Raw genomic sequence first — 23,522 nt, forward strand, 5'->3', positions numbered from 1 at the left:
TTCGTCTGTGTTCATCTGTAAGCAGGGCTCCAATGGCAGGTGCATCAGCCCTGTCTTGCCCTTTAAACAGGCTCTCTGAATTGCCCACTCTGGATCTTGCTGAGATGGGGGGGGCGGGGATGGCCACATAGCCCATCTCATTCTGTATATCTAGTACCTCTCCTTGTCTGCAGTGTGCTTTTTCTATTTTGAGGTTCTTCTGTCCCTTTGTTTGGCTTGGTGGCCTTTTGCAGGCTCTCTGTATGCTGTTGGTGATTTTTAGGTGTGCAAGAGGGGGAAGTTGAGACGGATGAGATGGCAAGAGTCGTGTATTCTATTCCTGCCTTTCTTCTGACTTAGCCATATGGCTTTTTTGCCTCAGTTTCCTTTTTATTGGGGATGAAGGTACTTGGCCAACCTCTCTGTGAAGCACTTTGGGATGCAGAGTTGAAAAGCACTTCTCTATTTATCCTGATTTTTTTTTAAATGATCCCGAAATCTGGACCCCACCATTGCGTACAGTTTTGGGTGCCGCACTTCAAGAGAATGTGGACAACCTTGAGAGCGTTCAGAGGAGGGCCACTCGTATGGTTGGGGGCCTGCAGGCAAAGCCCTACGAGGAGAGATTTAGGGCCAAGGATCTCTTCAGCCTCTGCAAGAGGAGGCTGAGAGGTGATCTTGTGGCTGCCTACAAATTCATCAGGGGAGGACAGCAAAGAATAGGAGATACTCTGTTTACCAGGGCACCTGTTGGAGTAACTAGGAACAATGGCCACAAACTGATGGAGAACAGATTTAGGTTAGACATCAGGAAGAACTTATTTACGGTAAGGGTTGCCAAAATCTGGAATGGCTTCCAAGGGAGCTGGAGCTCTCCCCTACCTTGGAGGTCTTTAAGAGGAGGCTAGACAAGCACCTGGCTGGGGTCATTTGACCCCCGTGCTCTTTCCACTCCAGGGCAGGGGGTCAGACTCAATGATCTGCTCAGGTCCCTTCTGACCCAAACATCCATGAATTCTATGAATCGTGGCCCTAGCCCTTCCACCCCAGTTTGGCTGTCAGGGAGCAGTGAATGGTTTCATTTTTTTCAAATGTAATTACCCCAGCAATTAGTTTACCCTTCTACAAATTGCAATGAGAGGGGTTGCAAAAGTACTGTCTTTGAAATGGAAACTGAGATTAGCCCTGACATTTAAAAGGTCCCAGTCTCTAAAGGCCAGTGCCAGCAGACTGGCTCCCAGAGAAATTATTTCAGCAGCAGAGTGAAGTTTCTCCTGAATTCCCCATGGCTTCTGTTTGCTTTTCCAGGTTCAGCTGGTGCAGTCACATTCTTGATCTTGTCGTTGCTGAGCCCCTGCAGCTCCCGTTGACACTGGCAGGAGTTGTTGCTGCTCAGCTCCTCTGAAAAATAAAACTGTCCACAAATTTGGGCGCCCAAGTTCAGGAATGGTGGTCTGCAGGCTAGTTTCATACAGACAGGACAAAACCATAGGGCTGAGAAGCCAAGAACTGGAAGGGAGAAGCAGATTTCCATCCCAACACATATAACTCCAGTGCCAAGTGCACATCAGTACAGTTTTCTCTCCATAAGAAAAATCAGAACAATGGCAATCTGCTGGGGCCAATTTGCCTACTCCTGTGTCTTGTTCCTGGCTCAATTATTTTCTTGAATTTTTCCCTCACCTTGGAGATGGAAATGTTTGCTTCTGTCTAGATTTACATGTTTCCCAAACTTGCATGAAGCAAAGAACACTAGCAGAAGAGTGCAGACACCTTGTCCATGAAGATTCCTTGCAGTAGTGACTTTCTGAGGAAGGCTGGAGGTGGAGGCCATGGGCTCACCAAAACCATGGTCACGGCATATTTTTGGCAGTGGCATTCCATTGCCACATTGCCTTCGTAGGGATGTCTTAAACCTTTCTGTGGGAGTGGTGTGGCTCACTGGTTTGGGAGTGGAATATTGAGTTTCTCGCTTCCAGGTCCACTGATTTTAAATCTACCCTAGCTTGGAAATGATCAAAGACTTACCAGCTGAAACCTGTTCACTGTTGTTTGTGACATGAGTCAACAGTTTCAGCCTGCTTCCTCACAGATGGCGTCTGTATCTTGAAGCTGCCATCACTACCATCCAGAGTAGAACTGATTGGGTTTCCTGTTGGTTGTTTCGTCACAGGGGCGAAGCACTGAGACAGTCATGCTCTCAGACCCCCATAGGTTTGCCTGGGCAGTGTTCATTTAGGAGCAAGGTATACAGAGTGCATGTATGCATGCATTTTTCTCTCTCTCTCTTTTCTTTGGCTAAAAAGAGGTTTTCAGACTCAGTACTAATTACTTCAGATAAAATTCTTTGAAAACTTGCATCATATGACATGTCAGTAAGCTGATCAGAGGGTGCCCTGGCCAGACACAAATGCATACACAAATACACAGGACTGTTATTACTTGTTGGTTCTATGGTACAGCCTAGGAGTTCTGTGCGCAGATAAAGATTAGGCCTGTGTGAAGCAGCAAGTATTTGCTTTGGATTTGGATACAGATGATTTGGAGGGACAGTGATTTGATTCGGTGATTTGGATCTGGAGATTCAGTGCCAATTCAGAGATTTGGCCATAGACGAAACAGGCAGTAGTCCACGGCCATGCTGGACACAGCTGCCTCCAGCTGGTAAATCTGTTGTGGTGGGCAGAGGGGGGAGGGAAGGAGCATGGGGGGGCAAATCAATGCCCCCACAGTGAGGGAGGGATTGGGGCTGGGACAAGCTGCCAAGCCAGGGCTGGGGGCGCGGGACTCGTGGAGGGGGGCTCTTGCCACTACGCACTGCTGGTCCGGGAGCTGCTCTTCTGGTAGCTCCTCCAGCGGCTCTTGCCGCTGGTCTAGGAGGGCATGGGAGGGGGGTATCCCTGGATATGCATGGGGCAGGCTGGGCCGGGCTGTGCTCCAGAGGGTGGCGGAAGGCACTGGGGGGCTATGCCCTCCTGTCGCTTGCCCAGCCGGAGTGGGGAGGTGTGGGATGGTGCTGCTGTGCTGCCTCGGACAAGCGGCACACAGTGGCAGAAGCTGCTCCAGCCTCCCTGTACCTCCTGGACAAGCCGCAGCTTTGCTCCACCGCACTGAGCAAGCAGTGGCAGGGCATGGGAGTGAGTGCGTGCACCTGGATCAGGGTAGGGCAGGGGCTATGGGGAATTTTAGGGTGGCTGCGGCCCCCCCACAGCCCCTGCTCCACTGCACTCTGCGGGGCGGGTGGAGCCAGGGCTGTGCTCCGCACAGATCCGAGGGCACACGCCTGCTCCCGTGCCCTCCCAGACTGGCGGGAAAAGCTGCTGGAGGAGCCACTAGAAGAGCAGCGCCTGGATCGGCAGTGCATAGTGGCAAGAGCTCCCCTCCCTGAGTCCCACATCCCTCTGCCCCAGCTGGGCAGCTTGTTCCAGCCCCAGTCCCAATCCCTCCCTCACTGTGGGGGCATTGATGTGCCTTCCCCCTCCACGCACCACAACAAACTTGCCAGCTGGAGGCAGCCATGTCCAGTGTGGTTAGGGACTGCCACCTGTTTAGTCTATGGTCGAATCTCTGAATCGGCACCGAATCTCTCTGAATCAATTCGGAGGCTTCCAAATCGATTCAGACCTTTAAATGGGTCTCCCGATTTGATGCGGATTTGGAGATTCGGCTGCTGAATCGGGCCGAATCTCCTCTGAATTGAATCGTCTACCAAAGCTTCGCACAGCCCTAATGAAGATCCTGATGATGCTAGGTTCTGTACAAACACAGGATAAAAAGGCCATGATCTCTGCCCCAGTGAAATCACACATACAACCTGATGGACAAGCTGGACACTCCACATGACCAGACTGGCCTTCCAGGAGTAAGTATGTGTGCTTATTAATTCCCTCTCTCCAATCTAATACATTTATAATGACCCAGAGGAGGATCTCCCCCATACTCATGTGTATCCCATCATGACCTGGCATAAACATGCAGACAACTCTATTTATGCCTAGCAATGCAACACCAGATTAGACAGCAGGGCCAGCACCACACTATGAAATCTGTCCTTCCCTCTGTTTAGTATATGCTTATTTGAACATTTTCCTCTCATTGCAACATTGCTTTGATTTTTGCTTTAACTGACTGGCTCCCTGGGGGATGAGGTGGTATGACTGGAGGTGAAGGGAGTTAGAAAGGAAGGGACAGAAGTTCCTCAAGTTCAGGCCAAACCAAAGAGTTCTCCTTAGCTCATTTTTCTCTATAAACAAGGTTGTTAGGGCCAGTCCACATGGCTTATTCCTGAGAAAATCATCCTCTTCAATGCTCTTTCACTGATGGGGGTACAACAAGGGTCAGCGCCCTGTGGGACTGGAGTTGATTATGTTTTGAAGGTGCTGGGAATTTTTACTCGGAGAGCTCCCATAATGCAAATATCCAGACACTGGAAAACAATCTAGGAAGGGCTGGGAATAGGAAGAGAGACCAAGTCTCTGTGAACCTATATCCTATATCTAGCCCTCAGGAATGGAGGATTTATTCTGTATCTTCTGTTCTCTGCCTCTGAGGACTACTGTAACCTACGTCTTCTTTGTCCATGCCTGACAACCAGTTCTCTATCCCTCTCCTTTATCAAACTGCATACATGCATAACACCAAAATCCTTTGCTAGGCTTGGTGTCACTTTGCCACATGTGATGATGGTCCAAGAATTCAGGCATCTCCAGAGGGAAAAAAAAGAGTTGCTTTGCTGTGTTGCATTGTGTTGCCTTCTGCAATGAAGAGGAACGCTTTGTGCCACATCTGATGTACAACTTCTATTGGTTAAGCACAGGTTTTGTTTAAAAACTTGGCATTTCCAAGCTGCTTGCAATTAGAAGAGTTTTGCTGTTGAACCATCAAATGGTTTTATTTAATCTAAAACTGTGACCTTCTGATGAGTGTTCAAATGCCTGCAAAGCTGGATGGAGTCCGGGTTAGGCTATGGAGTGATGAAAAAAAGAGCCAAGTTCTAAAGCCCTCTCCAACTTTTGTTCTGGTTTTTCTGGGCTTGATCCTTTCCTCTTTGTGGTTATTGGCAGAGTTTTGTTTTGCTGGTGAGCAGTATCAGGCCCTTTGCCATCTTTAGTTTAAGCTAGTTTGGATGAAAATCAGTACCAGCCCAGACCTGTGACTCAGACTGGAACAGATCCACTTTGGAAGTATGAACAAAAAAGAAAATTGCTTTCATGTTCATGCATTTCTGTGATTTCTGGTGTCAAAACCCTTGGAGAGGTGCTGTCCCATATGAATTCTAGCCTGACCAGAAGCAGGAATCGCAACAAACTGTCACTTAAGATTTATGACCAGTTTTACAGATGCCAGAGATTTCAGCACAATGCTATCTAATACTGCATAACACTTTGAGAACACACAGTAATTAAAACAGAAACACAAGTAGGGCAGGGACCAAACTATCAAGTTCAGAGCTGGACTCCTTTATGTGCTTACTGTGCTGGTAGCCAGGTTTTGATTTCTCCCATGCCTGTGCATCTGGATGGTGATTTTCCAATGACTCCGAGATGCTGGGGGCTGAATTTTTCGTTTGGGCCTGTCTCTCTTTCATACTGTTGGATGGGAAAAACCCAAAAGGATAAAAGTTTGGCTTGGGTCCCCAGAAATTTTAATGCAACATTGAATCTCCCATGTGTGCAAAACTGGGAAGTTCCAGTTAAAAATAAAAATCCAAAAACCTTCCAAGAGGGTTGCTTTAAGTTTGACTCCCAAAGTAGGCTTAAGCCAGCAGCCCCATGGAGACGAGGGGCATTCTTTTATTTTCTTTTTTATTAGCATTATATACCTTAGATACTTACCTGAAATAAGTTTTCTTCTTTCAAGATGCCTCAGTGATCTTTTTATCAAAGGAGGTCATTTTAGCAAGGTGGCTGCTGCCAGCAGAAGGCAACTCAAATTGTAACAATAGTGCAACATTTCATCAAGATGTAGCATGATTTTGGGGGTTAAGACCCTGGGCTTGAACTCTGACCCAGGCTTCTTTTGTATCCTTGGTCAAGTTACTTGCCCTCTCTGTGCCTCAGCTTCCTGCTTTTTGTATGTTGTTAGCAGGGCTGGATTAACCCTTTAGTGGGTCCTAGGCAAACAAACTCATGGACCCCTACTTTTTTTTGGCTCAATAATTATAATATGTAAAATAAACACAGCTGGGCCCCTTCTTCACTTAGGGCCCTAGTTCCTAGTTTGCATACGCGTTAATCTGGCCCTGGTTGTTAGTAGTTTGTGCCATATTTTATCTATCTGATATTTCAGCTTGTAAGATCTTCAGGTCAAGAACTGTCTTTAGTTATATATGAGAGGAAAGGATTTCTTAGGGTACCTTTTATTGGACCAGTTATGTAGTTGGGATAAAGTTAGACAAGCTTTGGAATGCAAGGCATGTTTCCTTTTCCTACATACAATGTGTTTATTTCTATACAACACCTAGTTCAATGAATGGGATTCTAGGCACAACTATATTATGAATCATAATAAATGCAGTTTGTCTCCGGCAAAAGTCCTTCCTCTCATATAAACCCATGTGTTATCACATTCTTCTGTATCTGTCCTAAGCACTACCACTTGGATGGCCAATTCTGAGATGATCTGGGCTGTTTCACTACAATACCCTGCTACTTTTTCCCCTTGAAGTTTCCTTGAATGGTCTTTGTACATTGTGGCACTCTCCAAAATGGCAGCAGTTTTGATGCACAGGACACGTCTACCTCACATCTGGCCCTTGGTAGGAGCACCTCCCAGGAGACCTGGCTTGCCCACTCCTTGCTGCTGTGTGCATGTCAAATACTGAAAAATGCCTCTGCTGGGCACATGCCAATGCACAGGTCTGAAGCAGAGCAGGGGAGTGGCACTGGGTGTGTGCCAAGCAGCAACTCCAATGCATTTTCCCAGGCTGCAGGGCATCCTGAAGGGGAGTGTGCAGGCATGACGTGTTCATGGCAGCATTCCCTCATGTAGTGTGGGGCCTATCTGTGGAGCTCCAGTAACACAGATACTTCAGCGTTGTGTCCCTGAATATACCGAATTGTTTGTTTATGCTTGCAGGAAAATTCCTATGTGCATAACCCATATGTTTAATGTATGCTCTCTTTGTACTAGCCAACACTTCACATGTTCATCCCAGCACTGAGTCAGGCAAGCACACATAAGCTTGGAGGCCATACGATGATAATTTTGCCTTCTGATGCTTATTGATTTTTGCACCCAAACAGCACAGCCTCACCATACTTCATAGCAATAAAGGAGAGGGGGGCACTTGGCATATTAAGGGCAACAAGATGTAGTGGTTACACCCCCAGAGTAGGATGCCTGGGTCTTAGTGGCTGGCTCACTAGGCAAACTTGGTTACATCGCTTCATTTCTGTTTCGGTTATCATCTGTGGTAAAGGGGGCTAACGACACTAACCCTCCTTAGCAGAGTGCTTTCAGATGTATAGATAAAAGTCATTAGGTAGCCACTAAGTAGTGGCAATATTAAGTGACAAGTATTTATTGTTATTTAAATGGTATCTGATGACAGATGGAATTAGATGCAAAGGAACCTGCTAAGAGGTTTTAAGAACCATAAGGGGCCTGTATGAAAGTGGTGTTGGGGAAGCAGCCAACCCAGATGAGGCAGAAATGTCTGGTTTTTATGACCATCGTTTCAGCAGTTTGCTTTGCTCAGGAGTTATTTAAGAGTATTTGTGAGGAACCCTATGAGAGGTGGGGGGAAAGGGAAAAAAAAGAGAGAGAAGAGTTTGACATATCCATTGTTCTGTCATCTAATAAAAACAGTCGCTGACAGGCACAGATTAGCGCCAGACAATGACGACGCTAAATATAGAGGGAAAATGTGTCAGCGTCATTTTTAGGCTGGGGACTAAGAGAACAAGACGATCTCCTCCCTTCTCTCCCTTCCTGCTGAGCCACATTAGAGCCAGGATCTTAGGACTCGTATTCAAAAATAAGAATCCCAGGCTCACTTGCTTCAGGTTGAGTCCTGCTCTCTCTGTCTCTTCTCTGGGGAGGCATGCTGGATGGTACCCTTGTGGAAAAGGGAGGATGGTATGTGCCTGGTGTTTTTGTGCCATACTCTATGCTCAGGGAACTATCCGTGGCCTTGTGGAAGACAATGACGGTGTGATATAGACTTAAAAACGAAAGAAAAAGCAATGTCACTTGGTAAGGTTCTTGGAAATGAGCCGTGCAGGATTGCTGCTGTCTGTTTTTGCTAAGGAAGATACTCAGAGGGGGCGGAGGTGTTTGATTACTTGCTTGAAGGGGGTCTTCTCGCAGCTTTGGGATTGCTGATGTGGAGAAGGATGGAATTTCAGCGGCTCACGCAAGGCAATAGGATCCATGTGTGTTTGGAGCTTTCGCCTGGTTAACAATAACAAATGTGAATGAAGAAATGCCTGGCAGGAGGTGCAAGATGTGGGTGAAGCGTGAGGGAAGAAAGGCCCTCTGTCTGGGATCGGATGGAGTGGGTCGTATGCTGCAGGAGGCGAAAGGCCCAACGTAGAGATCTTGCACAGCTAATCTGTGGAGAATAAGGTTCTTTGGACAGAGCAAGTCACAAGCCTTCCTGCTACTCTCTTTATTGGCAGTAGAGCTCTACCATGGCTGTTGAAGCATCCTTATCTTTGGTGAATCTAGTTTTTGATGACTCGCATGTGGTTGCCTGCCTGCAGTCAGCTTTGGTGTCCTTGCCAAACCAGGCCATTTTTCTCTCTTGTCATGTTGGAGGCTATGGACAGATTTGCCCCTCTCCTTCTCCATCTGTAATACTATTGCAGTTAAAGAAATTAGGCATGAGGATAAATTAGGCCCATTGCACTGAAGAAACTACTTGAGGGGCTATACTAACATGGTTTGACTCAGTTACTTTGGATATTCTGGAGCTGACCTGCAGCCCAGGGGGAACGGACAGATATAGGAGCAACAGATCTTCTGACTGGTCTCCTGTTTTGCTTAGCTTAGAAGGGACCTTGAGGAGGTAGTCACACAGAGATGCACTCACTGGCTGGAGGGCGATTGTAAAGTCTTATATCTGTCCATGTCCAAGGACAAAAGGAAGCTCATAATGTACATTTTATCTATGCAACACCAATGACATGCTCCAGGCTGCCTGATGCATAGGATGAGACACAGTGCTCTTCTTGGTGGGATGGAGGGTTAAAATTTAAATTGTGCAGAGTTAGATATACATAACAAGTCTGTTAGACTAGCATGGCCCCATCAGAGAGGTGCCAGTCTTTTTTTTGGTGGTGGATTCATAGTGAAAGGCTTGGAGGCAGGAGGTATGAATTGAGCAGGTGTCAGAATGAAGACAAAATAGTGGTTTGGGAACAAGGAGGAAGATGGTATTTCCTTGCCATTTCCTGCTATGGATGAATAGGACTGTGACATTCGTTTCTCCCCTGCAGAGAGCTGACCCTTGCAGGGGATGTGTGCTTCCTGACTGCTCCTCCACTCTGGAAACAAGCAGTGTCCTCCCTACTCTTCTCTTCAGCTGCTGGAAGATTTCTTCCTCCCACCTCACAGAACTCCCCAGCTCCCATCTTGCCTACATTTGGAGTAGTGCTCAGCCAAACTGGAGAAAGGGACTTCCAGGAATATGGAAATAGTTGGATACATAAGTGAGATGGATACAAGGGGAGCAGTTAGTCCAGGGGCGGGCAGTTATTTCGGGCAGAGGGCCACATACTGAGTTTTGGCAAGCTATCGAGGGCCGCATGACAGGCAGCCAGGGGTAGATAAATATTAATTTTCTAAATTTTTTAGGGGCCCCACGGGCTGGATAGAATGGGTTGGCGGGCCACATCTGGCCTGCGGGCCACATTTTGCCCACCCCTGAGCTGGTCGGTAATCTCTACCAGAATCATGGGACAGGAAAGGCATGAGAGCCAAGGTCTAGGCTGGATCAGAGGGCATGCAGGACCCTGAAGGGGCCAGGACATTTGTGATGTGTGGTAATTGGTTGGTTGTGGATGCTGCTTCCCTGGTGGGGGGGTGGGGAGCAGAACAGGCCAAACATCTTCTCCTACTGAGTGCTGGGCAAAGTTCATGTGAGAGTACAGAAAGACTGAAGCTAAGGTAATTGTCTCTGCAGATCTATGGGTCAGGACAAGACACTTAGTGGAGGAAATATCAGTTGGGAAGGAAGTCAGCTGGCTACTGACTGTACTCTTGAGTCTATCAGGTGCACTCATGAGACTAATGGAAGGAGTTACGGTCCCTGGTATTGTGGTACTTTGTTTTGGTTTTAAATGGTGCCCTCTCGGGATAGGTATCCTGTGCTGCAGGTGTATCTGTCTCTTCTGACACAGGGGCTAGGGACAGACATTACACATACACTGGTTTAAGTGATCAGAAACTGGTTTAAACCTGTAACAGAACAGGTGTTCAGTGCACATAAACCAGTTTGAGAATGGCTGAAACCAGTTTGAGATAAACCTTGTTGAATGTAGTAGCAGACTTAACTGATTTATGTCAAACTAGTTTATGCAATGTCTGTCCCAGACCCCTTGCTTCTTTAAGATGAGCCAGGTATCCCCAGCATCCCAGCATGCTCTCTGGGCTGGTTGGGGCTCTCTGCTCCACAGCAGGGCTGTCCCTTCCCCTCTGCTCCCTGGCTGCAGCTTCCCCGCTCCCTCTCACCACTCCCTGCTAAGCAGGAATTCCCCCCTCCCCTCTGCCTTACTGAGGATGTGTCTGTGTATTAGCTAACAGACCACATGTTGGCTACAGTCCCTGCTGAATCAACAGGTAGAATCAAGAAGTAGCTGGTAATGTCCCTCTGTTGTTTTCTTAATGGGGTGATAAACACTTATCAGCTCCTTGTTGGACTAATGGAAGTATCCAGAGCCTGCCCCCACCCCAGCTCCATGGTGTGGAAGGGATAGGAGGGCTACTCTAGCACCCCCTGGCTTCTAGCCTGAACCACTGCAGGCATGTGCCTACATTTCTGGGATGTCTGTCCGGTTACAAAATTGATTTAGGCTAGCCAAGTTAGACTAACCTGCAAAGATTGATTCAATTCAGGCTCAGGCTTTTTCAATGTCTGTCCCTAGCCTGGGATTTAAGATTCCAGGTCTCCCATGTTACCTGAGGTGATTTTGCAGAGACGATGCTGAATCTTTTCCACCTCATTCACATGACCCCCTGGAGTCCTGAAATGTGGGTTTGGTGACTCCTGCTCTTTAAAGATGCAGGGTGCTGTCACACTTCGTAGGTTCGCTGCCATAGTGCGTTGTCACAGGGTGTATTTTGGGAAGCGGAAGGCTTCCCTTTACTCAACAGCACTAACCCCATAGCTCTCAGATTGTGTGCTGAACCTGGCCTGTGGGGCTTATGCAGAAGGTTGAGGGTCATGGCTCTGCTTCCTTTGTAGGGACTATGTGCAGCCCTGAGGGGGCACTGTAGCTCTGACAAGCCCTTGCACAGGGATTGCTCCTTACCTGATCTCTTTCCCTTCCCTTGTTTGTCTCCATCTTAACCTCACTGTGATGCAGAGATCAGTCATTGTCATCTGAAGTGATGGCGACTGATCAGGTGCTCCTGTTTGGTTTCAAAATAAAAGCATCTCTTAAGTCCACAGAAATGGTGCAAGTTAACTCTGCTGACCTGCCAACAGGGTTAAGAATAGCTGGATTTAACTTTCTACTGGATTTGTGAGCAGTGTAACCCATGGCTACATCATGTGTTTAGACTTCTAAAGGGATTTTACAATAAGCATTAAAGCAGAGTTACTACAGAGTCCTAAGCAGGCACAGGTGACTCATCGGTGAAATGTTTTGAGTCCTTAAAATTTGCCTCTTGTAGCTGTGTCAGGATGCAGCTTCCCACTCTTACTGAGTCAGCAGTGGAACATATTGATGATCGGATAGGAGCACAAGAAAGGACTTTATTAGAGAACTTGCTGCAGATACAAGGATTGCTCCTAACAAGCCAGAAGTCCCACTTTGCAATGCTTTGAGTTGATCCAGTAAATTGAGCTACTTAGCTTAAGAAGAAACTGCATTCTGGGATCCACAGTTCCATGCGTCAAAGGGAGGGGGGCCATGACTCATCTGGAGATGGCCATATTTGTCTAATGGATCACATCTAGCATACCCTGACTTCAGAATCAGAGGCTTGGTTTGAAGTTTTGAAATGTTCCTAATTTGAGCAATGGTAGATCAAGAACACTTGAGGGTGAAGCACTTGCATATCTGAGTACATGATGATATGAGTTGCCTCCAAGTTTTCATGGCCACAGGAATCAGTCCCTATGAACGTTTGACTGCATTTGAGATACTTTTTTGTCTATGGCAGCTCCTAGAAAGGTGGTAAGCAGTTTCAGCAAGGGGAACTGCTTTTCCTTTTCAGTGGTTCCTGTTATTAAAAGAAGATCTTTCTCGCTTGAAAATCATTCTCTTCAGTAACAAGACTGCTTACATTTCCTGTATTTTACTGATGGAAATGTCTTCTCTTGTGGAAAGAAATATTCTTCCCCCAGATGCCAGTTTCTTCTAACTTCCTAAATACCTGGGTAGCAAAGTCATGGATCTTTGTTTGGAAATGGGTCTTTAAAACTGGATCTTGCCTCCCTCCAGACCTGGGCATCGTGCTGGACACAAATATACAGACCAGATGCACAAAATAGTGTATTAAAGAGTGTTAATAGCCTGGACTCCCTTGGGCCCCTTCTTCAAAGAGTTTATGTTCAGTTTCTCCTCTCTTCACTCCAGCTGTCTTAGTTGTGATCTGAAGCTCCATGACGCTAACAGACCGCATTGACTTCACTGGATATTGGATCAGGCTTTCATTCTGCAACTGGCTAGCTATTATCACCCTGCAGAATCTCAGTGGACGTCCAACTGGCCATTTTCCAAAGCTGCCTGTGGGCTATCTTTTTCTTTTTTTAATCCCAAATGCTTTGTGGCAGCCCTAAAGTATCACTGCGTTCCTACCCAGTGAATGTTATATCCTGCTAGCTATGAGGAAGGACTGGCAACCACGGCAATAATCCTAATAGCATTGGTTCCTTCCTCTCTTCAGTGATGGGGCGTATTGCCATCCATCTGTCTCCACAGCAACTGACTGTGAAGCCTTAGTGGGGGATTGTGAGGGGATTAACAATACTGTGATGAACCGGAGAGACACACTCTGTATCTGTTTACACATAAATGTCGTTATTAATAAAAAGCAGATGCAAGTAATGTAGAAAAATATGGTACATTAGCAAGCTGTCCTCAGAATTTAAGCCCAGATTCTCAGAGCTTCCACAATTGTGCAGCAAATGTCCAGCTAAATGTCTGTTGCTCTGCCTGCGTGTTGGTGCTTTGAGTGCCTGCGTGGTGCTTTGGTAAATGTATGTTTAGACAGGCACTACTTCTCTGGCCCTAATGCTTTCCCAAGGTCATTGGCACCAGTTGCTTTTTAGTGTGTGTAGTTTTCTGTTAGGTGTTTTATTTAGAAAAGATCTGACTCTTGGATCAGGAAAGCTGACTGCTTTGATCCCTGTTAGGTGGCCTATGTGAAATGAAGAGCTTGGGTCTCAGTCCAGAAACTGGTAGGAACCAGAGGTCTACATTGCAGCTGCCCCCCTTATGGTAGCCTTGGCACGGGGGCCAAGGACTGGATGGGCTGTGGAGATGCTGACTTATAAAAGTAGTCCCTCCTGTTCAGGGTTAAGGTATGTTGATAAGCAGTTGAGGTCTGTCCAGCTGCAGTCCTCTGTACCTTTTGTTGTTCTGCTTCTCCACTCCACAAACCCCACCTGCTGAGAAGGAGCTCAGGCCTGGGAAGTCAAATTCTTGATGTAAACACAAGAGAGTGTAGCAGAATTGCCCTGGGTATGTTATTCCTTTTTCCAAGGAATGACTTAGATCAGGGAGCAACACCCACGTGGTGATTCATTCAGAAACGTGTTCTTGGATGGGAAATCATTTGAGACTCGTTGTTGTTGTTCTGCATCTAGTTGGACGTTACTTTGCTCAATGGAGCTGGGGGGGCATTGATCTATGATTGGGATCTCAAGGCACTACCTTGATACCAGTACTAAATGATACTCGTGTTATGCGCAGTGTTGTAAGCTCCAAAGACCACCTCTTTCTCATCTGCCCAGCCAAGCAAGGAGCGATGTTGCACAGTCCAAAAAGAGCTCCATGCATCTTTTCTTGTCTGGAAGAACAAGACAATCCAGCTGTTGCTCTGCCATGGATCTTTTATGGGGAGACCCTGGGAAAAGTCCCAGAGCATTTTTCCCAACCACCAACACTGTGACTGCCAGAAGCAGACAGATTGCTCTGTTTTTTGCCTGCTACTCTGGTCGAAGAGCTGTGATGAAGATTTTTGGCCCCCTGAGTTAGATTCAAGTCAAGTCAGTCCTGAGGCCACTGCAACATTGGGGCACCTTAGATGCTGTGCATCATTGATGATTCTTTGGGCAAAGTGACTTGGTAGTGCCCATCTCCTCTCCAGGTATGAATGGCTGTTGGCTCACAGGGAGCTCATCTGCCTTTTGACAGGCCTTGCTTTTAGTCCTGCTGGGTATCCATACACCCTCCTCATCCAGGCTAGCCCACCCCCAGGTGGGGGTGCCAGTTGGTTTGGCACCCTAACTATGGAATAGGCTGTACTAGTTTACACAGTACCAGATACCAAGTACCAGATACCAAGAGAAGCCTGGCCTGACAAGACCTGCAGTAGATTAGGGACAGAGAAAGGAGTTGTGATAGAGAGGAGTGGTACCCAGTGTAGACAAAGTATTATGAAGCATGTAGGCCAGGAGACAAAGAGGGTAAAAGACTTCCCAAGGTCTCAACAGCTGAATGACTGTGGTGGGAATAGAATCCCAGCATGTTGATGCCCACACCCTCTTCCCAGCCATTGCATAATGCTTCCTCTGCAATGCATTTTAAAATGTTTTAATGTTGGACGCACTAGACAAACACCCTCTGAGAAGGAAAGTTAGCAGAAAACGTGCCTCTAGAGATCACAGGGGTATTGGCACCTTCCGTGAGCTGTGCTCCAGAGGATAGACAGCATTGTGTTTAGATCAATAACTGGGGCTATGAATGCTTTAATGGCACATGCAACTAGGTTAGCACTGTGCACAGAAGTGATTGTCTCTCCTGCTGAAAATTTGTCTCTTAGATGAAGTATTCTGTATTAGGTGAGCCTTTACAACAACGGAATGTGGTGTTTAAAAAGGGAAGACAGATATATGGATACATATCTGACTGCTTCCAGGAGTGAATACTGGAGATCTTGCTTCTGGGTGGTGTTAGTTTACTTATATAACCCAGTTACAGTAATCTAAACAAAGCTACCTGACTGCTCCAAAACCATCATTTGAAACCTTGCACAACCCTTAATAAACAACCACAAACCCTGTGTCCTGGCATTTCAACAGTTCCCCATGGGGGACTCATAAAAATGAAAGGGCAAAGGTTAGCCAGAAGCGAGGCTGCAAAGTCCTTGAAATCTCACGTAGGGGGATGAGTCAGGATACTCATCAACATGAGCAAATGGCTGCTTCTCATGATGAAACTGGGCCAGCTGTTGGTCCTCAAGATCCTCTGTTGCTTTGCCTCATTGTCTTGTAAAATCTCCAGGATTTATATGCAGGCTAAGTAGTATCTTGAGTTGGTGTCCTCCAGGTAACCCAGGCATCTGGATTCTGTAGCCAGAATATGCCTTAATGCAGCACAATACTCTCTTGGGTGAAAAAAAAAAGAGGGGAAAATCTCTTGGTTTTGGTTTTCTGTAACAGAACAGAAGTTCAGCACAAACAGATGGGTTTAAAAATGGCAGAACCTGGTCTAAGATAGACCTGGATGGATGTAGTATCAGATTTCATCAGTTTAGGTCAGACCGGTCTATCAAACTACTGTCCAAGTTCCCATCCCAACTCAAATGGGAGTCCTCTGGCATCGCAGGCTGCTTTGTGGGCCCCTGCTGATCCCCAGGGTGGGTGGACTAGCTTTCACCTGCTCCAGCTGAATGCTGCACTGGCCCTGCCCTGCCCTGCCCCCAGGCAGTCACAGATGGTGGGGGCCTGGACTGAGAGTCACACAGTGGCGGGGGAGAGGGGGAAGAGAGGCTCCCCCTAGCTGTGCTTGTTCAGGTCTGGGGGGGCCAGGGCCAGACCCGCAGGGTGGGGGGGCCTCTGCTCTGCCCTCCCTCCACCCGCCACCATTGCCCAGTTCAGCTGTCACAAAAATGGTAGGAGCCAGGGCTGAGAGCTGCACAGGGTGATCATCTGAGCCAGGTAACGCGGGGGGTGGGCACTGTGCAGGCCCAGCTCCAGCCCCCCGAGACCGGAGCAAATACAGTGGGGGGGCTGCCCTTCCCCTGCACATGCAGGAGCGCTTCCTGCCTTCTGGCCTCAGCCAGTGCTGTCATCTACGTGCCCCCCTCGCCCTCCAGACAAAGGTGAATGTGTGTTCCTTGAGCTCCCAATCCAGTCCACACAGCTTAGAGAAACCGGCGTACATTGAACCAATTCTGCCATGGGCCTTTTGATTGTCTATACCTAGCCATAGTCTGAGATCATTCTGGTCTGTACAGTAGAAAACTGAAAGACTTTAGTAACTAACTAAAGTTACTCATGTTAGGAAACAGCATTGGCATAAAAAAATGAATGAAATAAAAAACTGTCTGGCCTAGGAAGGGCTGGATGACTTAGAGAAGATGGTTTAGGACCATATAGACACATACTGTTCCCTTCACATGAGCAAGGAAGCATGTGAGGAAATCAGAAAACAATGCATCAAGTGGACAAGAGAATATTCTGTAGTTAGGTGTTGATCACCTCAACATAAATGTGTCAAGCATTCGCATTAGACCCGTGAGGTACAAGCCACATAAAATCAGTGGCACTACAGCAGGCGTGCTTATGCCCACTGAGAAGCAGAAGCGTTGCATAAACAATTTTGATGAGCATTAATGAGCAAGATACAAAGTCAATTTGGCACTTGAGCACTTTTACAAGAAAATTACAGTGGATGTGAATGTTACAGTGGACGTGCTGGTATCGTAGGCAGATATCTATGGTACCCTGGAGGAGAGCAACTTAAGATGAAATAAGGAAGAACATGACGGGAACCCAGCACAGAATATGTGGCAATTATGCAAAAAGTGATCATGTGAAAATGGTTTCTTCTTACTCAGCAGCTGTGCTCCCTTCCTGTGCGTCAGGAAGTCAAGCTCTGCTCATTGACCAGACAGAAGTAGTGAGCTGGGTTTCATTCCACCTTGTGTGTTCCCCGTGGTGCTGTCAGCTATATTCTGGCTGCAGGATCTTTATTACTGAGGATGATGTAAGAGGCAGGAAGAACACCAATGGCTTTCAGAAATTTGCAAGGCCTGCAATTGCAGCCGTTATCATTTGGTTTCCAAACAGAGCAAACTTGACCAGGTGTCATTAACAGGAAATGAAACCACATAACTTTGTGTGTCTTTGTTGCCCTGTAATATTTTTGCTCTGCACCTGTGGAGTCAGCTGGCCACCAGAGGGTGCATAAACTGATGAAGAAGCCCTGTTCTCAGAGCCACTAAGCTGGAGTTACTAATTACATTAATGATGTTCCTGAGAAAGTGTGTGCCTTATTTATTTTTTCCTTTCTGGCACATGATCCATTTAAAACACAGGTAATTGGGGAAGCCAGATATTTGCCAAATGGAAAGGGATGAAACCAACAGGGAAAAAATGGCAGCATCAAATTCCTAAGAAGATGTTCCACCCAATGGTGCCCACAGTCCATTCTTACAGAGTATAATTAAATGGAGAGTGAGCGTGGCTTTGCTTTTTGCATTTGCCTTGACCAGTAGGAGGCAACGTACCCTAGAAATACTCTTTCAGACCCGTCCACTTGGAGCATGAATCCTGGGATAAGATTACTGAGAGATTCAAAGATTCATGGCAGTGTCAATGTTGGCTCCTAAATAACATTATCATGGTCTGCTCATCTCAGCCAGCTGAGAGCCTCTTCTTCATTTTCTGGTGGGAGATCCATGATGATGGTTTCCCTTGGACCTTTCCATTCAAGTTTCCTTCCAGATTAACATGCTGGAGTTTTAAGTCACAGTTGGGTCGGTGTGAAAATGCAGCGTCTCTGCTACAGGAGCTTGCTGTGGCCAAATGGTTTTGTTTTTTTTAGGAACAAACAAGGAGAACAAGATTTTTATCCCCCCTGAAACCAGTCAGTTTGCCAGCTTGCATCCATCTTAGTGAAGTCTTTTAAAGATACTGGACCACTCACTGGGAGCATGTCAAGAGGATCATCTGTGCCCTTCTGAGGAGCTAGAAGCAGACCAAAAAACAAAATGAGCTTACCAAGGGAAGCAAAGAAGGTCCAAAAGAACTTATTTAGAAGGCATTTTGGGACTAGTTCTTAAAGCCTTGTGGCAGAATATGCCAAAATACAGCTTTTGATAGGAGCCACTGTCAGTATCTGCATGCTATAGACAGAGCTCCTTTTCTGATTACCTTGCACTGGTACCCCCTGTCCCCTATGCTGAAAGGTTGCTGATATAAAAATGGTGCAGTGTATTTCCATAGCTCTGTCCAAAGGCGGGCTGCTGCACCGCTGCTTCTTCTCGCACCGCTGAATGAAACTTGAATGCTGCTGCCATCCTGGTTTTGCAGGCTGGATCCATCCCCTGAGCTATAGGTTGCTGTCCCCTGCTTTAGATGCACAAAAATGTCCTTGCCCAAGGATCTTTTTATCTAACGGTGTTTCTTTTTTTTTTATTTTATTTTATAGAGACATGTGCCCTGTGGTAAATAAATTGTATTGTGCTTCCCCCCCACAACTCCTCTAATTAATGGTAGGACATAAAACTAGGACAGTTGGTCACATTGTCAGGTTCACTCTGATTCATTCTTCTCCCCAGACAGTTCCCACAGGGAAAGCTTCCCAGAACAGGGATGGGCATTTCCAAAGAAATGCAGACAGACTCTCCAAGCAAAGACGATTATCTCCTTTTTACCTGAAGCCTTTGCTCTCGCTTGCAAGAGGGGGTGTAGACTGTAAATCATTTTATATGACCTGTTAAATACACATGCAGCAGAGTCAGAGATGATGGGTACCCCAAAGAGACTGCAGCATGTATTAGGTAAGAGAAAATAATCAGACAAAATGTTGGGCAACAATTTGTAATCTTCAGCTGGTAGCAATTGGTAACGTGGAAGGGGGAGGAGGTGTTAGCAGAGAGAACAAGGCAGCAGAGGTGTCATTGCACTCTGGCATGTGCATGTGGGTCAGTCCATGTGTGGGGCTCCTGGGAGAGGAGTGGGTTAAGGAAGAATCTGGGGCAGACAGAGGAGGTTGCTTGGCAGACTGGAGAGAGAAGACTGTTCCAAGCATAGAGATAGCAAGGCATTGAGGACACCAGAGGGAAACAGCATAGCTTGTTTGCACTGCAGAAATTTTCCCACCAGTGCTAATCCCAATGTAAATGACACCATGTGCCCTTGTGTAGATGAGCAGCCAGCTGCCCTGGGTGTGTTATGCTCAAAGCATGTGTACCTGACACATTGCTTAACATGCCACCTTCTGCCTGCACGACATCCCTGTTAGAATTGCTAATTGGAGCATATCTATGGAAAGGTTTTAGCTGCTCTTTCCTCTTTTGAGTAAGCTTTAGCCAAGCATGCAGAGCTGTGTTTCAATGTAGAGCATAAGTGGCAGCACTTGCTACTGAATGTGTTGCATTCAGAACTTGCACTTTCCAAATACTTTCCAAGGTGTAAGAGATGAGGAAGGAGCATCCAGAAGCACATACACGTGTGGAAGAGAATGTGACACTGCAGCAAAGTCCTGCACATTTTCACCCAAAAACATGATAAAAAAGTGCCCCTGCTTTGACTGGTTACCTATGCTTCCTTGGATTCTGAAAGCTAAAGGTCATCTGTTAAAGGCATAAACAGCAGGCCCTGTAGTTCTGGTGGTGCCCTGAATAGTTTCCCTTTAAATCATATACCCCTTAGTGAACATCTTTATTTAAATGACAAAAGACGATACAAATAACCCTACTGCATTCTAGGGGGCAGCACACTCTCCATCTCCAGGGTCAAAGCAGATGGTAAAGCAGATTCTGAGCTCTGTGCAGGAGGCCTCCATCCTGGAGGCACAGGCCTTGTCTAGGCCAGTGTTTCTCAACCTTTTAAGTAGCAAGTACCCCCTAACTTTTGAAAATTTTAACAAGTACCCCAACACTCAATTTTCCAGGGGATTTTATATTTACAGGCTAATGTGTGCCATATGTTGGAAGAAGGGCTGTGTATATAAGGCTGTGATATGACAGATGTCTGATCTGGTGTGGACAAGGTTGCCACCTTTTACACCAGAGGTGCACAACTAAAGTATGTACCTGGGCTAGAGGTGATGTTGGCCAAAGCTAGGAGGGCTGAACCCGGTGCTGTGCAAAGTGCGGCACACCAATTATTATTGGAGAATTTAACCAAATTTTTTGCCATAGTTTTGAGAGGAAAAGAGGGCAAGAGAGAGAGGAAAGGAGGGTGAGAGAGAGTGTTTGGGTACCCGTGTACCCCCTGCCTGTGTCTTGCGTACCCCTGGGGGTATGTGTACCACAGGCTGAGAAACTATGGTCAAGGCCAGGCACAAGGCACCCTCACGCGCTCTAGACCAGTGGTTCTCAACCTTTTTGTACCGGGACCCATTTGTAAACATTGATGGCCAGTCCTGACCCAGTGCCCCCCAGCCCCCCATTGTGTGGGGCAGGGGGAGTGGCGCATGCGGGGCATCTAAAGCCATGGTTTCCCACTTTTTTCTCCTTTAAGGGAGAATCCATTTTTAAAGTTTGTTGATCCATTTTTAAGGTTTGTTTGCGACTCTTTCATACAGTTTTGCTACCTACTTTTGAGTTGCAACTCATGGGTTAAGAAACGCTGCTCTGGAGTACTGGGACAACTGCATGTGGGCTATTCCACTAGCCTAAAATGCTCTTTTCTACATTGTTTTGGCTCCATCCGATCCCTTTGCAGCAAGGTTTGGGACCAGAGCTACGTAGAACTTCCTCATTCATTGTATGCCATGACAGGAGTTTCACCATGCAAGGGCTTCTCCCCACAGGCCATTCTGCATCATTCACGACCCTTTCTTTGGACAGAGTGGCATAGGAACCACCAAGGGAGGGAAGGAGGTCCTATCCTCCTTGAGGTGGTTAGGGAGTTGGGAGCTTGTACAGGACTGAATATCAGTGTGTGTTTGTCTAAAGAAAGCAATAGTTTGCAGAAACTCCCGCATCACTTATGTCTTACAGGTTGTTTAGGATTTTTTTCTTGAGCTCTAGAAGTATTTGTTAGCAGTTGAGGTAGGCTTGAGCAATGCTTAACAGGTTAATAAACAACTTGGGGAAGGGAGTAGGTGAGAGTTTTTTTGAAATTGCAGGTATGTTTGCCCCTTCCTAGAAACTGTGTTACTTATATGTGCCTCCTTGATGGAAGCTCCAGAGCAGTTTCAGACAGCAGTACTATAGGGGCACTCTGCTATAGGAATATAAGAAGTTCCATACTGGGTCAGACCAATGGTTCTTCTACTCAAGCACTGGTTATCAACCAGCTGGTTCTGTCCGTGCTCGGGCACTGCTTCAGCATCCTGCCCATGCCCCCAGAGCTCCTGACCAGGCTCCAGAGATAGACGCTAGGGTTCTGGCCAGGACGGCACTGGTTCTCTGCAGGGGTCCTGAGCCTCCCTTTACAAGAGGGCAGGCAGGACCTTGTCTGCCTCCTCAGCCAGATCCACACCTTCCACATGCAGGCCCCGCAGAGGCTCCTGTAGCAATACAGCATGGAGTCACTTAGGACACGCCTTCCTCCACCGTCCCGGGGGTTCCAATATGACCCACAGCTCTTCTCCCAAAGCAGAACCTGGAAGAGCTGCTGGATTTCTACCAGGACCTCCTTAGGGCCTGGAGGCTGGTCTCCACCGCCAGGTCCCCAGACATGGTTGCCTGGGGCACTGACCTTGCTGACAAACCCACAGCTGGTGGTGCAGGTGATGGAGATGCCCTGGGTGCATGAGAGGATGGGTCCTGGCCAACATTACTTGCACTGGGGACCTCCTGATCTATGCCAGGCAGGGGTGGGAAGATCCCACTGCTGTGTGTGCTCTGTGCCCAGGAGGTCAAAACTGTCCTGCCAGACACTGCCCTTGCTTATATCAACCAGGTCCTGCACAACGGCAGTTCCTGCTCCCCAGTATTCCCCAGCCCCCTGGAGCTCATTGTGAGGCCCCTGCCTCGGCAGGCCCCATGGCACTCCCCACCTCACCATCTCAGCAGGCTGGGGGATACCAAGCCACTCCACTTCCAAACTGCCCATCGCCGCCAGTTCTACACTCTTGTGGTCCACACCCTCCACACCCATCCTTGTGTCCTGCCAGGACACTAGGTGGTAGGACATGGTCAACAAGGATGAGGGTCCCTAGTTGACAAGTCTGTATTTCACCGTGATCCTGCGAGCCACAGGGGACTTCAGCTAGTGGCTTCTGCATGGCACCATCACCACAGGCGTGTATCTGGCAGAGTTGATGGACGCTCTGAATACCTGTCCTTTCTGTGAGCAGAGAGAGACCCTGGTGCATGCCTACCTGGAGTGCATCAGTCTGCAGTCCCTTCATTGCCCCCTTTAGAGCCTCGTGCTGAATAGTCTGCCTGCACTATTCCCCCTCACCTGTTTGGTTTTTTTTATCCACTCTCCATCCATGGCCCTGCCAAGTCCTGGGACCTCCTGGTCAGCCTCCTCCTAGCCCTGGCTAAGCTAGCAATATATTTCACCGAGAAGGAGGATCTGGCTGGGAGGACCTCTGGGAACTGTGGGGCCACTTTTCTGACTCTGGTCTGATCCTGTTTCTGGGCAGAGTTTCACTGGGCAGTGTCCAGTGGCTCCTTGGATTCATTTGGGGGGGCAGTGGGCACTGTCCAGTGTGCTCTGCTTGGTGTACCCTTTGGTGCACTAGCTATAAACCTTTGACCTTCACTCCTATCCCTGTTATGTTTTCAGTTGTCCCATGCAATTAGTTGTTGCCTTTCCAGTAGCCTCCCTGTTTAAGGGAAACTAATAGTTTATTTAGTGGGCACTGCCTCATGATTCTTTTAAGGCAACAAATAGGCATGTCTCCAACAGGAATGGATGCTTTAGAGCAGTGGTACCCAACCCTTTTGCCCTGCAGGCCAGATGGGCAGTGTCAGTCCCTTTGTGGGTTGAATCCAGCTAATGGGCTGGATCTCGCTGCGGGGTGGGGGGGGCGCAGAGGTTGCACAACCCAATCTTGATCACTGGGGCCGGGGGGGGGAGTAGCCAACCCCAGTCTGGTTCAGACATGCCATGGGGAGGAGGGAGTACATAGAATAATCTATTTGGAATGTTTGCTTATTATTCAACATCTATCAAGAAATAACACTGAATTGCTGGGAAATTCTGATGGAAACCCATTTACTATGGGTTTGACTAATGGGAGCATCTTGAATGCATTCACACCTTGCCACATATGAAGACACCTGTCTTTTCTCAC

The 23,522-nt window shown here is 47.4% G+C and overlaps 1 protein-coding gene and 1 long non-coding RNA gene across 3 annotated transcripts in view; both read left to right on the forward strand.

The window, feature by feature from the left end:
- The window catches only part of LOC109290044, a 91,276-nt gene extending 73,099 nt beyond the window's left edge, over nt 1-18,177 (forward strand). The window contains exon 4 of the long non-coding RNA XR_002095501.1: nt 18,144-18,177. This is a non-coding gene — a long non-coding RNA (uncharacterized LOC109290044). The remainder of the gene's footprint in view (nt 1-18,143) is intronic.
- Nucleotides 1-23,522, forward strand: part of NEURL1B (neuralized E3 ubiquitin protein ligase 1B) — a 253,871-nt gene that overhangs the window by 128,572 nt on the left and 101,777 nt on the right. The window lies entirely within an intron of this gene.

Source organism: Gavialis gangeticus, unplaced genomic scaffold (assembly GCF_001723915.1).
Source record: "Gavialis gangeticus isolate Ggan-Ray unplaced genomic scaffold, GavGan_comp1, whole genome shotgun sequence".
Classification (NCBI taxonomy): domain Eukaryota; kingdom Metazoa; phylum Chordata; order Crocodylia; family Gavialidae; genus Gavialis; species Gavialis gangeticus.